The 16,922-nt window shown below is 37.8% G+C and overlaps 1 pseudogene; it reads right to left on the reverse strand.

The window, feature by feature from the left end:
* Nucleotides 1-2,125: 2,125 nt before the first annotated feature.
* LOC114029577 lies at nt 2,126-2,731 on the reverse strand (annotated as a pseudogene).
* Nucleotides 2,732-16,922: the final 14,191 nt, after the last annotated feature.

The raw sequence follows: 16,922 nt of genomic DNA on the forward strand, positions 1-16,922 counted from the left end.
GATATGCTTCCAGGATACCTATGAGGAGATATTTATCAGGTAGGTTATAATGCATGACTGGAGTTCCAGAGAGAATTGATGGCTGGATATATACTTCTGAGAGTCATTTTTATAGAGGTGATATTTGAATCCAGGAGCAGTAATGAGATTACTAAAGAAGAGCATGTAGAGAGAAAAGAGGAGAAGGCTCAGGGCAGAGCTTTGGTCTATGCTGACTTCCAAGAGGTGGGAAATGGAAGATGGAGCCACAGAAGAAGCTGAGAGGAGCGGTCAGAGAAATGAGAGGGGGATCGGAAGGAGTAGTATCACAGACATGAAGGGAAGAGAGGATATTCAGGAGAAGAAGTGGGCAGCCAGAAAGATGCAGGGTGGTCAAGGAGAATAAGAACTGAAAAAGTCCATTAGTGTTAGCAGCTAAGACATCATTAAGAATCTCAGGGAGAGCAGGTTCTGCAGAATAGTGGTATCAGAAGACTCGTTTGGAGATGAGCAGTGTGTGGGCAGTGAAGAATTGGAGTCATTGAAAGTAGAAAACACTTTCTAGCAGCTTGAGAATGAGAGGGAAATCAATGATAATTACTTGATGTGATGGTAGGGTCAAGTGAAGTTTTTTTTTAAGAAAAGGGGAAGACATGGGAATATTTGTAAGCAGCTTGGGAAGGTCAGTATAAAGGGAAAGATTCAAAATAAAAAGAGGGAAAGAATGCTCCCAGAAGAGACAGGACTATATGGACTCAAGGGCGTAGGTAGAAGTTTTGGTTTCAGAAAGGAAACGAGCCAGCTCTTTCTCAGAGGCTACAGTTAAAAGAGGAGAGAAGTGAAGAACATTCAAGGGATTTGAGCTGGATGGTCTCAATTTAGTGATTCTTCACGTAGCTTAACATGGTTGGGCCAGCTCCAGTCAAGCTTCCCTTGTCATCTGATTGAAAATTACCTTGTCACTGTCACCAGACCAGAGACCATGTTCTCAGCACTTAACCCTTTCAGCTCTGGAACTCTTCCACTGACTGGAATGGTGAATGTCTCATATGAATGAAGGAATGGAAAACATTTTTGAAGCATATCATGGACAAAGTCCTAGGGATGCAATAGGAAAAGATGGTCCCTGTTTTCAAGGATTGCACATTCAACAGGGAGAAACAACATATATAAGATATTTCAGCTGCAAGTCAGAGGCAAAGGTTGCATGATTCTTAGGATGCATTAGCAAAGCAGACAGCAATGGATCTACTTTAATGTCATTTCTACTGATAAAAACATATCAATTTCTGATGATGAACCATTTGATGTCAAAAACTTTGTACTTTCTGGGTCTTTAGGAACGATGTCTATAACACCCATGGAAAGCAATTGTCAGGTCTCATCTCTGAGGTGGGTAGGGGGATAATCAAATTGCTTCCTTGAATGGGCTAGAAACAGGATCCCAGGTTTAGGAGGTACTGTCAGTCCTAGGGCACTTGGATTTATCTGCCTATTGGTGGTAGACAGAAATTGGTGTTAGAAGTGCGCCTCTTCTCCATAGCTATTTCTGCCCTCAATAAGGGCTGTGTATCCCTGGCTAGGAATATAATAGGCGTCTTGGAAGGCATTGCCATTTCAAGGTTCTCGGGTTCAGGGTCATGGGCTATTTCCTTTGGAATCTGAGGGGGAAGTGGTGGTCGAGGTAGTGGTGGTGGTTTAACTTGTCTGGCACATGCTTCCTTCTGTGCTTGCCCCATAGATAACATTTGGTCATTAGTTGGTGGGGATGGTTGGCTCCTTCTCCAAAAGAATTATTTTCCTTGATGGTGACTGTGGGGTCAGGACTAGAAGCAGGGTGGATGGTTTCTTCATACAGCAACATCAGGGCTCTTGGGTACAGCAAAGGAAAGAAAGAGGGAGGAAATAAGCATTTTTAAAAGTTTAGCATGTGACAGGTACAATGTGAGATGCTATAGATACAAATATAAACAAAATGTAAGATGGTCCTTGCCCTCAATGAGTTTCCACAATTTTTTTTGTCAATATTCAGCTTTATTGGCATCTAGTTCTCTGTGAATTTCAGAAGCGTAGAAAACAATAGTAAAGGAGCCAGTCACAGAAAGGTAAACTGGCTGGTGGGATCAGTTTGGGGGTCAGTGGCAGATTAGGAGCTCCTCTTGGAAGGGAGGATGGTGTCTAGCTCATGGATGCCATCTTTGTTGTTGATCCTGATGCTGAAGGATGGTAGGTTCAGGATGAAGCATATCTGGAGCTCTTTCAGACCTTTCTTCAGGAGCTCTACTGCTTCTTCATGTGTGATACTTGATTTGTAATAATGATCTAGTATGCTGAGGGTCAAGAAGGCACCAAAACTGTGGGCTGCAAATAGAGCTTTGGCCAGGGCTTCCAGGTAGTCCATATAGTACAGTGTGGGTCCTTCATGCTCATGATAGCCAGCCAACAGGAGGTTGACATGGTGTAGGGTCCAATTCCAGAGGTAGTCAGTGAGATTTCGACGTGTGAAGTTAGCTGCTGCTGTGGAAAACAATTCATACTCATCGCATATCTTGTAGAGCTGTAAGTTTTTCTGAATGTATTCAGCAAACTGCATAGTGTCTCCAGCCTCTCCAACACACAGGAGTAAGATCTTCTCACTCATCTTAAACATCTTGTTATGATCGTCCTTCATCTGGATGATGTTGCTGGCGGCCACATGGTTGGAAGCCACCAAGACATAGTCAGGTGCCTGGATGCTGTTGAGGTACTCCATGGAGGGTGGCAGGATAGGACTGGTCACAGTTCAAGCCAGGCCTGACTGCAGTTCCTTTTCACCACCAGCTCACTGGTGCAGGCTGAAGGGGAGGAGGCACCCATGAGTTTCCATTTTTAGGGGGAAGGACATACAAAAGGAAACTGATAAGCTGAGGTGAATGTGGGAGATGAGGGTTGAGGATGATGGCAATCTAGCACTGGGGTATTATTTTGAAGTCTAAAAAGTCAGGGGCAGGAGAAAAGAATGAAGTCCTGAGTCCTTCCACAAAATGGAGACTAGGAGGAACTCATCAATGGGAAAAAGTGGGTGGCCTGGTGGAAAGATATTCCAATATGTGTAGTGAACATGGGTGGTAGGCTGTTCCAAGACAATTCAAACCATATAGACATGTTAAACAGTTTTCTAATCAGGCATTTTCATGTTACTGATTATGCACTATTGCATCTCTCCAAATTTGAACTTCCTCTGAATTTCATGTTCAGTCACATCCACAGTCAACTACCTTAGGCAACAGTGGCCAGCATATCCCCACTAGTAGACCGACTTGACTAGTGGACTGAGGGCTTCTAGTAGACCTCTGGACATTTCAAGCTCACAGATTTGCTTCCAAGCCTAAATACATTCATTCACCTAGGGGTTACTACTCAGGAAAGGAAACTCAAAAGATGTTAGAGGCTGTTGGGGCCCCAGGTGTGAGTTTGCCTGGTTGAATCCATACTCCTCATGGGAAGCATGGATAGGGTTGCCATGATTCTGGGGTAGAGAAGGACCCACCTTTCTCCACCCCTCAGTGGAGTCATGCTTTGCTTAGAGTAAGAGAGAAAGGTAAGTGGGAAGATGATGGTGGTGATGGTCCTTCCTTTTATACTTTACTGAACCATTGACTCTTCTGTCTCATCAGTCAGTTGGGGGAGTCAGTCATCTCACAGTTGTAAGCCCCTAAATGATGACTCATCCTTGGTAGGAAGCAGTCCCCAAGGCTCTCACAGAGTTGACTGGAACCAGGAAGGGCAGTTCTGAAGATGCTCTATTGAATGTCCTAGTTCTGATACAGCAGGGATTCCAGAGCTCAAAATATGGTTTGAGTGTGGTGGAAATGGACACCTGGAATAAGGATGAGAGGAAAAAATGTTGAGGGATTTATGATCTATGTTCCTATGATTTTTGTCTAAGAGCCAATGACTGTATCACAAGGCTAAGGGGAGAAGGAGGTGAGAGTTTGATAGCCAAAAGATGAGGACAAGAGGTAAGGGAGTATACCAGTTGAACAGGACTCTTACCCTTCAAGAACCTATTATGTTAGAGAGGCCATGTGGTAGTGTAGTGATTTTGGATTAAAATGTTGTTGTTGTTCGGTATTTTCAGTCATGTCTGACTCTTTGTCATTCCATTTGGGGTTTTCTTGGCAAAGCTACTGGAGTGATTTGCCATTTCCTTCTCCAGATCATTTGCAGATGAGGAAATTAAGGCAAATGGGGTTAATTGACTTGCCCAGGGTCACACAACTAGAGGCTGGATTTGAATTAAAGAACATGACTCTGGATTCAGAATGGATACTCTAGCCACTGAGCCACCAAATGCATCTGAGTTCAAATCCCAGCTCTGCCATTTGCTAACCCTGTGGCTTCAATCAAGTCATTTATTTCCCTAAACCTTGGTTTCCATATCTGTAAAATTATGACATTGGACAAGATGATTTATTCAGCTTCTTCCAGGTCAAATTTTGTGTCTATAACTAAGAATGGCATCAGCACAGGGGAGCTGGGGCCAGATCCCCTGGTTTGGTGCTCGCAGTCATAAAGGCTCAAAGATTTAGATCTAGAAAGGACCTTAGAAGCCACCAAGCCCAACTACCTCATTTTACAAGTCAGGAAATTGAAGGCCCATGGTTAAGCAACTTGCCCAAGATCACACAGGCAGTAAATAATAGAGACTGAGATTTGAACTTAAATTCTTTGACTCCAAATCCCAAGCTATTTCTAACATACCATATTGGTTTCTAAGAATAGAGGCAACAACAATAGTAATTATATTATATTATGATTGCATTATTATTGCTATTGTAGCATTTATATAGTGTTTTATAGTGTGCAAAGTGCTTTAAATGTTGTGTCATTTGATAGAGATGGCAGGTAAAGGTGAAAAGAGACTTTGGTCAGATGCATGGTTTAGATATCAGAAGGTTCTAATCCTCCAAGGCCAGAGTGAATTCAGACTCCCACCTTGTTGTCATGAAGGCCAGGGGATTCAGCACACCTGTAGTATAGTAGAAAGAATGTTGACTATGGAAGTGAGAGGATCAGGTTTCATATCTTCCTTTGGACACCTGACTGCTTGTGTGACCTTGGGTAGATTATTTAGCTTCCTTCCTAGGTTTCAGAATTTTGAACTATAAATGGAGGACCTAGAGACTTCTGAGGTCCCTTCCATCTCTACCCAGATATATATCCTAATCTTAGGATGTCCTGCAAGAGGAGAGTGAGCACTTGGCTCCTAATCTGAGACCTTGTGACTCCCTAAAGCTCAACATTTCCAGTGGATTATCTGAAGAAAGCAGTAATGGGATGGAATTATTTGTTTGTTTTGAGCCATTCTACCCTCCCTCTTTTTGCTCTTTCTTCTGGGCAGATGGCAGGGCTGCTTTCAGAAGGAGATGGATGGACTGAAGGCTTCTAGCTTCAATCCTTTCCCTTTTCCTTTAGATTGTGATGTGTGCTGAGGCCAAACTGCCCACCTGCTGGCATCAAATCTACGGGTGAAATGCTGCTGCCTCCCTTAACAAGACGCCACCTGCCAAATGTGACAGAGACAGCATGGTTACAGTCTCACTCTTTTCAGAGGGGCTAGAGGGAGAAATGTGTTTGCAAAACAACATGGGTTCTTTAGAGTGTGGGCATCACTGTTGGAGACTGTAAATACTGTTCAGAAAAACTCATTTCCTTGTGTGCGCCATCTCCATCCCTGCTGGGTGGGTGAGAAGGAACAGATGCTTGTCAAATCATTGCTCGTTTGCTGTCAGTCTTGCTACAGGTGGGTCTTGCTGGGATCCTTCATCTTGGCCCTTTAAAGACTCCCAGTGACGTAAGCTCCAAAGGGGAGGATTTAAAAGGGGATGACTAGGGAAAATATTTTCCTGCCCTCTTACCCCACCATTCACAGTTCTCCTCCCTCTCACATCCTTATGTTCACATCAGGATGGGAAATGTTACTAATTTAACAGGGAGTGGGGGAGGGAAGGAATGATGATTGATAGGCTAAGCTGATACTAAAGCTTAGAAGAGTCTGAATATTTTGAGCAGGGGACCCTAGAGGTAATATGGTATGTTTTTGCCAGTTTAATTTTTTATTTTTCTCAGTTAAGAAAAATCTATTTTCTAGTCCTCTCAACTCCTTCCTTTTCCCCACAGGGGGAAAAAGAAAAAAAGAAAAACAAAACCCTCATAAGAAATATGTGTAGCTAAGCAAAACAAATTTCATTGGTTGTATGAAAAATGTATGTCTCATTCTGGACCCTGAGTCTGTCACCATTCTGTCAGGAGGTGTGTAACACATTTCTTCAACTATCCTCTGAAATCATGGTCAGTCATTATGTTGCTCAGAGTTTTTAAATCACTCAAAGTTGTTGTCTTTACAGTATAATTTTTAGTGTATAAATAATTCACCTGGTTCTGCTCAGTTCACTTTGTATCAGTTCATACAAGCCTTCCCAGGTTTCTCTGAAACTGTTGTTTCAAGTCTACACATCACCAAGCATTTATTAAACACCTATTATGGCACATTAATATTCTAATCAATCAGTCACTAAACATTTATTAAGTACCTATTATGGAACAGCTAGGTGGCAGAGTAAATAGACCTGAAGTTAGACCTGATTTCAAATCCAGCTTTGGACACTCACTAACTGTGTGACACTGGGCAAATCACTTAACCCTATTTGCCTCAGTTTCCTCATCTGTAAAATAAGTTGTAGAAGAACTCCAGTGTCTTTGACTAGAGAACCCTAAAAGGTGTCATGAAGAGTTGAACACAACTGAAATAACAAAACAACAATTACCTTCAATGCTCTAGGCACTGTGCTAAGGACTAAGGAAACAAAAAAAGGCAAAAGACAGTCCTTTCCATCAAGGAGCTTTCAATCTAATGGGGGAATCAATAAGCATACAAATATGTACAGACAAACTATATACAGGATAAACTGGAAATAAGAGAGGGAAGGCACCAGAATGAGGAGGAGTTAGGAAAGGCTTTCTTTAGGTGGGATTTTACTTGGGGATTAAAGAAGCCAGGGAAGCCAGAAAGACAGAGATGTGGAGGAAGAAGCATTTGGGACAGCCATAGAAAATGGCCAGAACTGATTATTAAGAAAAAGATCCTGGGGCACAAGCAACAATTTAGCTGAACCCTCCTAACATTCCCCTCCAAACAACTTTAAAATAATACTTCAAATTGAATTCTGGAGTGGCAGAGCCAACATAAGGTTGTAGATATAATTGGCAAGAGAGATCTCTGACACCATGTGTAGGGGCAGCCAGAAGCATACCAGCAGTAGGCCTTGGATCTAGCTATGACAACAGCAACAGCAGCTTTGGGAGCTCTCATCCTAAAGATAGTAATGGAGTTGGACAACTGCTCAGAAGAAGATTATGGGCACAGTTCCAGGGCCAATAGGAGCATTAGCATTTGTATCTTCAGGGAAGCAAGGTCCCTTCCTAGGTAAAGACCAGAGCACAGGACAGGAAAACAACAACTACAACTGTCCTTGGATCATACCATCTTGGAAGCACCAACAGCTTACTCCAGAACTAACTTTGAAAACATTAGCATGAAAAACCTGAAGCTTGGAACAGTGTGTCCTCCACATCAGGAGCATGACTCAACTTTAACATAAATGGCAAGAAATAAGTTGGGAAAATGAGCAAATAGAAAAAAAAGAGAACCTAATAACAAAAAATTTACTATGGTGACAGGGAAGATCAAGACACAAACTTAGAAGAAGAGATCAATGTCGAAACAGCTAAAAGCAAAGCCTCAGAAACAAATGTCAATTGGACACAAACCCAACAAGAATTCCTAGAAGAACTCAAAAAGGATTTTAAAAATCAAATAAGTGAGATAGAATAAAAATTGGGAAAATAAATGAGAGTGATGTTAGAAAATTATGAAAAGAGTCAATAGTTTGGTAAAAGAGTCACAAAAAGTGCTGAAGAAAATATTACATTAAAAAGTAAAATTGGCCAAATGGTAAAGAGGCACAAAATACATTGAAGAGAACTACTTAAAAAGCCAAACCAGTTAACTGAAAAAGAGGTACAAAAGCTCACTAAAGAAAAAAAAATTCCTTAAAAATTAAAATTGGACAACTGGAAGCTAATGCCTCCATGAGACATCAAGAAACAATAAAACAAAATCAAAAAAATGAAAAAGTAGAAGAAAATGTGAAATATCTCATCATAAAAAGAACAACTAACCTAGAAAATAGATCAAGGAGAGATAATTTAAGAATCAGTGAACTACCTGAAAGCCATGATCAAAAAAAGAACCCAGACATTATATTTCAGGAAATTATCAAGGAAAATTGCCCTGATATCCTAGAAGCAGAGGGTAAAATAGAAATGGAAAGAATCCACTGCTCACTTCCTGAAGGTGATGAATGAAAATGCCTGGAAATATTGTAGCCAAATTCCAGAGTTCCTAGGTCAAGGAGAAAATATTGCAAGCAGCCAGAAAGAAACAATTCAAATATCTTGGAGCCACAGTCAGGATCACACAAGATTTAGTGGCTTCTACATCGAAGGAGTAGAAGGCAAAGGAACTAAGATTACAACAAAGGATAACCTACACAGCACAACTAAGTATAATCCTTCAAGGGGAAAAATGGATATTAAGTGAAATAGAGGACTTTCAAACATCCCTGATGAAAAGATCAGAGCTGAATAGAAAATTTGACATTCAAGCACAAGACTCAAGAGAAGCATAAAAAGATAAACATGAAAAAGAAATCATGCAGGACTTAACATGATTAAAATGTTTATATTCCTATATGGGAAGATGATACTTGTAATTCCTAAGAATTTTATTATTATAAGGACAGTTAGAAAGAGTATACATAAACTTAGGGCATAGGTGTGAATTGACTATGATGGGAAGATTTTTGAAAAAAAATTAAAGAGTGAGAAAGATGGATGCACTGGGAGAAGGGGGAAGGCACATGAAGAATTAGAAAAAAAAATCTCACATAAAAGAAGTATGAAAGGAAGAGCTTTTATGATGAAGGAGGAAATGGATAATACAAGAGGGGACTGATAAAAGAGGGGGTGAATTAAAGAAGGCAGTGGACAGAAGCAAAACAGACATTTGAGGAAGGGCAGTATAAAATGAGAGAGACAAAACAATTGAACAAGTCATATATGAGCTTCCTAAAAAAATCCCCAGAACCAGATGGATTCACAAGTGAATTCTACTAAACATTTAAAGAATGATTAATTCCAATATTATATAAAATGTTTGGAAAAATAGATAAAGGAGTCCTACTGAATTTTTTTTTAATGACACAAATATGGTGCCGATACCTAAATCAGGAAGAGCAAAGAGCAAAAGAGAAAGAAAACTCTAGTACAATTTCCCTAACGAATATTGATGCAAAAATTTTAAATAAAATATTTGGTAGGAGATTACAGCAATATATCACAAAGATCATACATTATGGCCAGGTAGGATTTATATCAGGAATGCAGGGCTGGTCCAATATTAAGAAAACCATCAGGGGCAGCTAGGTGGCATAGTGGATAGAGCACTGGCCCTGGAGTCAAGAGGGACCTGAGATCAAATCTGGCCTCAGACACATAACACTCACTAGCTGTGTGACTCTGGGCAAGTCACTTAACCCCAATTGCCTCACCAAAACATAACAAAACAAAACAAAACCCATCAACAAAATTGACCATATTGATAGTAAAAACAAGAAAAATCATATGACTATCTCAATAAATGCAAAAGCTTTTGACAAAATACAACACTTAGTCCTATTAACTAAAACACTGGAAAACATAGGAATAAGTGGAACTTTCATTAAAATGATAAATAGTGTTTATCTAAATCATTAGTAAGCATTATTTGTAATGGTGATAAGCTAGAAGCCTTCCCATTAAGAACAGGGGTGAAGACCGGATGTCTATTATCACCACTCTTATTCAATATTGTACTAGAAATTCTAGCTATGGCAATAAGAGAAGAAAAATAAATTGAAGAAATTAGAATAGGTGGTGAGGAAACAAACCATCATTCTTTGCAGATGGTATGATAGAATACTTAGAGAATCCTAGAGAATTGACTAAAAACCTAGTTGAAATAATTAACAACTTTAGCAGAGTTGCAGGATATAAAATAGAGCCATTTAAATCATCAGCATTTCTATATCCTATCAACAAACCATAGCATGAAGAAATAGAAATTCAATTTAAAATAATCACAGACAATATAAAGTACTTGGGAGTCTACTTGCCAAGACAAACTCCAGAACTATTTTCATACAATTATAAAACACTTTTCACAGAAATAAAGAGAGATCTAAACAACTGGAGAAATATTAATTGCTCATGGGTAGGTTGAACCAATATAATAAAAATGATAATTTTAAATATTTATAAATAAATACATTTAATTTAATTTACTAAATTTATTTATTCAGTGCCATACTAATCAAATGATAAAAAAAATTGCATAAAGCTAGAAACAAATAATAACAAAACTCATCTGGAAGAACAAAAGGTCAAGAATATCAAGGAAATTAATGGAAAAATGTGAAGGAAGGTGGCCTAGCAGTACTAGATTTCCAATTATATTACAAAGCAGTAATCAAGAAAACAATCTAGTACTGGCTAAGAAATAGACTGGTGGATCAGGAAAATAAATTAGGTAAACAATACATAGTAGTAAATTACTGTAGTTATCTGGAGTTTGATAAACCCAAAGATCAAAGCTTTGGGGACAACTTATTATTTGACAAAAACTACTGGAAAAACTAAAAAGTAGTTTGGCAGAAGATTCATGTAAACCAACACCTCACACCATATACCTAAGTAAGGTCAAAATGGGTATATGATTTAGACATAAAGAATGATGTAGCAACCTAGATTTACCTGAAAGTCCCAGCCTTGCTGATTCCAGACCAGCACCAGATAAGCTGCCAGAACCCTATAGCCTCCAATTGCCAACATAAGAGGCCACAGCAAACAAAGCCAATGACCAAGACCTAGGCTCCCAACACAAGAAGCTTGAGTCAGTGCCCTCTGCTCCCCAGCAGGACAGCTTAATCTCTTTAAAGGCCAGGGAATAAAGAAACACCACGAGTAGAAAGAAACATAAGATTGATTCATATTATGAGAAGAGTGAAGATCAAGACAGAAATTCTGAAGAGGACAACACTGTTATCAAACCCCATCTGCAACATCAAAAGGGAATATGAACTGGCCTGAAGCCCAAAAAACCTTCTTAGAAGAACTCAAGAAGGATTTTAAAAGTCAAATGAGAGAGGTAGAGAGTCCTTTAAAAGTACAATTGGCCAATTGGAAAAAAAGTACACTGAAGAAAACAAGTCCCTAAAACAAACAATTGGCCAATTGGAAAAAAAAGGACAATGAAGAAAATAAATCCCTTAAAAATACAATTGACCAATTGGAGAAGAAAGTACAAAATCTAACAGAAAAAAACAATATGTTAAAAATGAGAATTGAACAAATGGAAATTAATGACTCTATGAGAGAGCAAGAATCAGTCAAACAGAAACAAAAAAATGAAAAAATAGATGAAAACGTTAAATACCTCATGGGTAAAACAGCTGACCTGGAAAATCAATCCAGGAGAGACAATTTAAAAATTATAGGCCTACCTGAAAGTCATGATGAAAAAAAGAGCCTGGACAATATCCTTCAGGAAATCATAAAGGAAAACTGCCCTAAAGTCCTAGAACCTGAAGGTAAAATAACTATAGAAAGATTCCACTGCTCCCCGCCTGAAAGAGATCCCAAATTGAAAATGCCATGGAATATAATAGCTAAATTCCAAAATTACCAGATTAAAGAGAAATTACTGTAAGCAGCCAGAAAGAAACAATTTAAATATCATGGAGCCACAGTCAGTATTACACAGGACCTTGCAGCCTCTACATTAAAAGACCGTAGGGCATGGAACATGATATTCCATAAGGCAAAGGAGCTTGGAATGCAGCCAATGATTAACTACCCAGTGAAAATGAGCATGATTTTTCAGGGAAGGATATGGATATTCAACAAAATAGGGGACTTCCAAATGTTCCTGATAAAAAGACCAGAACTCAACAAAAATTTTGATCTTCAAGTCCAAGATTCAGGAGAGACATAAAAAGATAAATGGGACAGAAAAATACAATATGTTGTTAATAAGGGCAAAATGTTTACATCCCTACAAGGGAAGATGACACTTGCAACTCCTGAGAACTGTATTGTCATTATACCATATTAAAGGAGTGTACATAAAGGGGGTGGATATAATTCGACTTTGATGTAATGATAAAAAAAATTTAATCAAGTGGGTTAAATGGATCCAAGTAAGTGGATTAGTCTGAGCTAAGAAAATGTACTGAGAAAGGAGGAGGCAGACAAGGGTAAATTACATTACAGGAAAACCTTTTAGAGCAGAGGGAAAGAAAGGAGGGGGATGAGCATTGTTTAAACCTTACTCTTATCAGATTTGGCTCAAGAAGGGAATAACATAATCAGTCAGGTATAGAAATCTAACTTGCACTATAGGCAGTAGAAGGGAAAAGGGGAAAGAAAAGGCAGGGGGGACAGAAGGGAGGGAAGAAGCAGTAAGGGTAAAGGGGAAGAAAAGGGAAAGGGATAACAGAAGGGAGATGGGACTGAAGGAGGCAGTGGTCAAAAGCAAAACACTAGTGAGGGGGGAAAAGGAGAAAGGAGAAAGAAAAGCATAAATGGGGGGGGAAGATGTAGAAAGGACACAAATAGTAATCATAACTGTGAATGTGAATGGGATGAACTCTCCTATAAAATGGAAGCATATAGCAGAGTGGATTAAAGACCACAATTCTACAATATGTTGTTTACAGGAAACACATTTGAAAAAGAGTGACACATACAGTGTAAGGGTAAAAGGCTGGAGCAAAATATATTATGCTTCAGCTGAAGTAAAAAAAGCAAGGGTAGCAATCCTGATCTCAGACAAAGCAAAAGCAAAAATAGATCTTATCAAAAGAGATAAGGAAGGAAACTACATCCTGCTAAAAGGCACCATAGACAATGATGTAATATCATTACTAAACATATATGCACCAAATGGTATAGCATCCAGATTCTTAGAGGAGAAGTTCAGGGAGTTACAGGAAGAAATAGACAGCAAAACTATACTAGTGGTGGACCTCAACCTCCCCCTATCTGAACTAGATAAATCTAACCACAAAATAAACAAGAAAGAAGTTAAAGAGGTGAATAGAACATTAGAAAAGTTAGGTATGATAGACCTCTGGAGAAAATTGAATGTGGATAGAAAGGAATATACTTTTTTCTCGGTGGTACATGGCACATACACAAAAATTGACCATGTATTAGGGCATAAAAACCTCACAATCCAATAAAAGGCAGAAATATTAAATGCATCCTTTTCAGATCATGATGCAATAAAAATTATATGTAGTAAAGGGCCATGGAAAGAGACTAAAAATAATTGGAAACTAAATAATCTAATCCTAAAAAATGATTGGGTCAAAGAACAAATCATAGAAACAATTAATAATTTCATTCAAGAGAATGACAATAATGAGACAGCATACCAAAACTTCTGAGATGCAGCAAAAGCAGTTCTTAGGGGAAGTTTTATATCTCTAAATGCTTACATAAATAAAATAGAAAAAGAGGAGAACAATGAATTGGGCATACAACTAAAAAAACTAGAAAAAAAATAAATTAAAAATCCTCAACTAAACACCAAATTAGAAATATTGAAAACCAAAGGAAACATTAATAAAATTGAAATTAAGAAAACTATTGAACTAATAAATAAAACTAAGAGCTGGTTTTATGAAAAAAACAATAAAATAGATAAACCTTGGTTAATCTAATTAAAAAAAAGAAAGAAGAAAACTGAATTACTAATATCAAGAATGAAAAGGGTGAAACTACCACTAAGGAAGAGGAAATTAAAACCACAATTAGGAATTATTTTGCCCAACTACATGCCAACAAATTTCACAATCTTAGTGAAATGGATATATATTTACAAAAAGGTAAATTGCCAAGATTAACTGAAGAGGAAGTAAAATACTTAAAGAACCCCATCCCAGAAAAAGAAATTGAACAAGTCATTGATGAGCTCCCTAGGAAAAAATCTCCAGGGTCAGATGGATTTACATGCGAATTTTACCAAACGTTTAAAGAACAATTAATTCCAAGACTATATAAACTGTTTGGTAAAATAGTAAAGAAGGAATCTTACCAAATTCTTTTTATGATACAAGTATGCTGCTGACACCTAAACCAGGAAGAGTCAAAACAGAGAAAGAAAATTATAGACCAATTTCTCTAATGAATATAGATGTAAAATTTTTAAACAAAATATTAGCAAATAGATTACAGCAACTTATCACATGAATAATACACTCTGACCAGGTAGGATTTATACCAGGAATGCAGGGCTGGTTCAGTATAAGGAAAACTATCAGCATAATCCATCATATCAACACCAAAACTAACAGAAACCACATGATCATCTCAATAGATGCAGAAAAAGCTTTTGACAAAATACAACACCCATTCCTATTAAAAACACTATAGAGCATAGGTATAAATGGAGTCTTCCTTAAAATAATGAATAGCATCTATTTAAAACCTTCAGCAAGCATAATATGTAATGGGGACAAGCTAGAAGCATTTCCAATAAGATTGGGGGTGAAACAAGGATGTCCATTATCACCACTGTTATTCAACATCATACTGGAAATGTTAGCTTTAGCAGTAAGAGAAGAAAAAGACATTGAAGGCATTAGAATAGGCAAAGAAGAAACAAAGCTATCACTCTTTGCAGATGACATGATGTTATACTTAGTGAATCCCAGAGAATCAAGTGAAAAACTACTTGAAATAATAAAAAACTTTATCAAAGTTGCAGGCTATAAAATAAACCCACATCAATCATCGACATTTCTGTATATTACCGACAAAGCCCTACAGCAAGAGATAGAACGAGAAATTCCATTTAAACTTACTGTAGACATTATAAAATATTTAGGAGTCTACTTCCCAAAACAAACCCAGGAACTCTATGAACACAATTACAAAACACTTTTCATGAAAATAAAATCAGATCTAAATAATTGGAAAAACATCAGTTGCTCATGGGTAGGCTGAGCTAATATAATAAAAATGACATTTCTACCTAAGCTAATTTACTTATTCAGTGCCATACCAATCAAACTACCAAAAATTATTTTATAGAGTTAGAAAAAATAATAACAAGATTCATTTGGAAGAACAAAAGGTCCAGAATATCAAGAGAACTAATGAAAAGAAATGCAGAGGAAGATGTCCTAGTCATTCCAGATATTAAATTGTATTATAAAGCAGCAATCATCAAAACTGCTTGGTACTGGCTAAGAAATAGAGTGGTGGATCAGTGGAATAGGTTAAGTATGCAAGACACAGTAGTCAATGACTATAGTAATGTATTATTTGATAAACCCAAAGACCCCAGCTTCTGGGATAAGAACCCTCTCTTTGAAAAAAACTGCTGGGAAGACTGGAAAATAGTATGGCAGAAACTAGACATGGACCAAAATCTCACACCATATACCAAAATAAAGTCGAAGTGGGTACATGATTTAGATATAAAGGCTGATACTATAAGCAAACTGGGCAAGCAAGGAATAGTTTACCTGTCAAATGTGTGGAGAACAGAAGGATTCATGACCAAAGAGGAGATAGAGAACATTATGAAAAGCAAAATAGATAATTTTGATTACATTAAATTGAAAAGTTTTTGCACAAACAAAGTCAATGCAACTAAGATTAGAAGGAAGGTAGAAAATGGGGAAAGAATTTTTACAACCAGTCTCTCTGATGAGGGCCTCATTTCTAAAATATATAGAGAATTAAGTCAAATTTATAAGAATACAAGCCATTCCCCAATTGATAAGTGGTCACAGGATATGAACAGACAGTTCTCAGATGAAGAAATTAAAGCCATCTATAGTCATATGAAAAAATGCTCTAAATCACTATTGATTAGATAAATGCAAATCAAAACAACTCTGAGGTACCACATCATACCTATCAGAATGGCCAACATGACAAAACAGGGAAATGATAAATGTTGGAGAAGATGTGGGAAAATTGGAACACTAATGCATTGTTGGTGGAGTTGTGAAATGATCCAACCATTTTGGAGAGCAATTTGGAACTATGCCCAAAGGACTATAAAAATGTGTATACCCTTTGACCCAGCAATAGCACTTCTAGGGTTATATCCCAAAGAGATCACACAAACGGGAAAAGGACCTACATGTACAAAAATATTCATAGCAGCTCTTTTTGTGGTGGCAAAGAATTGGACATTGAGAGGATGCCCATCAATTGGGGAATGGCTGAGCAAGTTGTGGTATATGAATGTGATGGAATACTATTGTGCTATAAGAAATGATGAACATGCTGACTTCAGAAAAACCTGGAAAGACTTGTATGGTCTGATGCTGAGTGAAATGAGCAGAACCAAGAGAACGTTGTACACAATAACAGCCACATTGTGTGATGACTAATATTGATAAACTTAACCCTTCTCAGCAATACAAGGATCTAAGACATCCCCAGAGGCCTTGTGATGGAAAATGCTATCCACATCCAAAGAAAGAACTATGGAAGCTGAATTGTTATTTTTTTCTCCTCTGCTTAGTTTTGTTTCCTCTTTCTGATGGTTCCTCCCATTGGTTTTAATTTCTACTTACAACATCACTAATGTGAAAATATGTTTAATATGAATGTAAATGTATAGCCTATATCAGATTATGCACCATCTCGGGGAAGGTGTTGGGGAGGAAGGGGGAGAAAAATTTTAAACTCAAAAGCATATGGAAGTGATTATTGATAAATCAAAATAAATTAATAAAAAAAGACAAAAAATGATGTAAGCAAATTAGGGGAGCATGGAA

The sequence above is a fragment of the Vombatus ursinus genome, unplaced genomic scaffold (genome assembly GCF_900497805.2).
Source record: "Vombatus ursinus unplaced genomic scaffold, bare-nosed wombat genome assembly UNPS02014935.1, whole genome shotgun sequence".
Taxonomy (NCBI): domain Eukaryota; kingdom Metazoa; phylum Chordata; class Mammalia; order Diprotodontia; family Vombatidae; genus Vombatus; species Vombatus ursinus.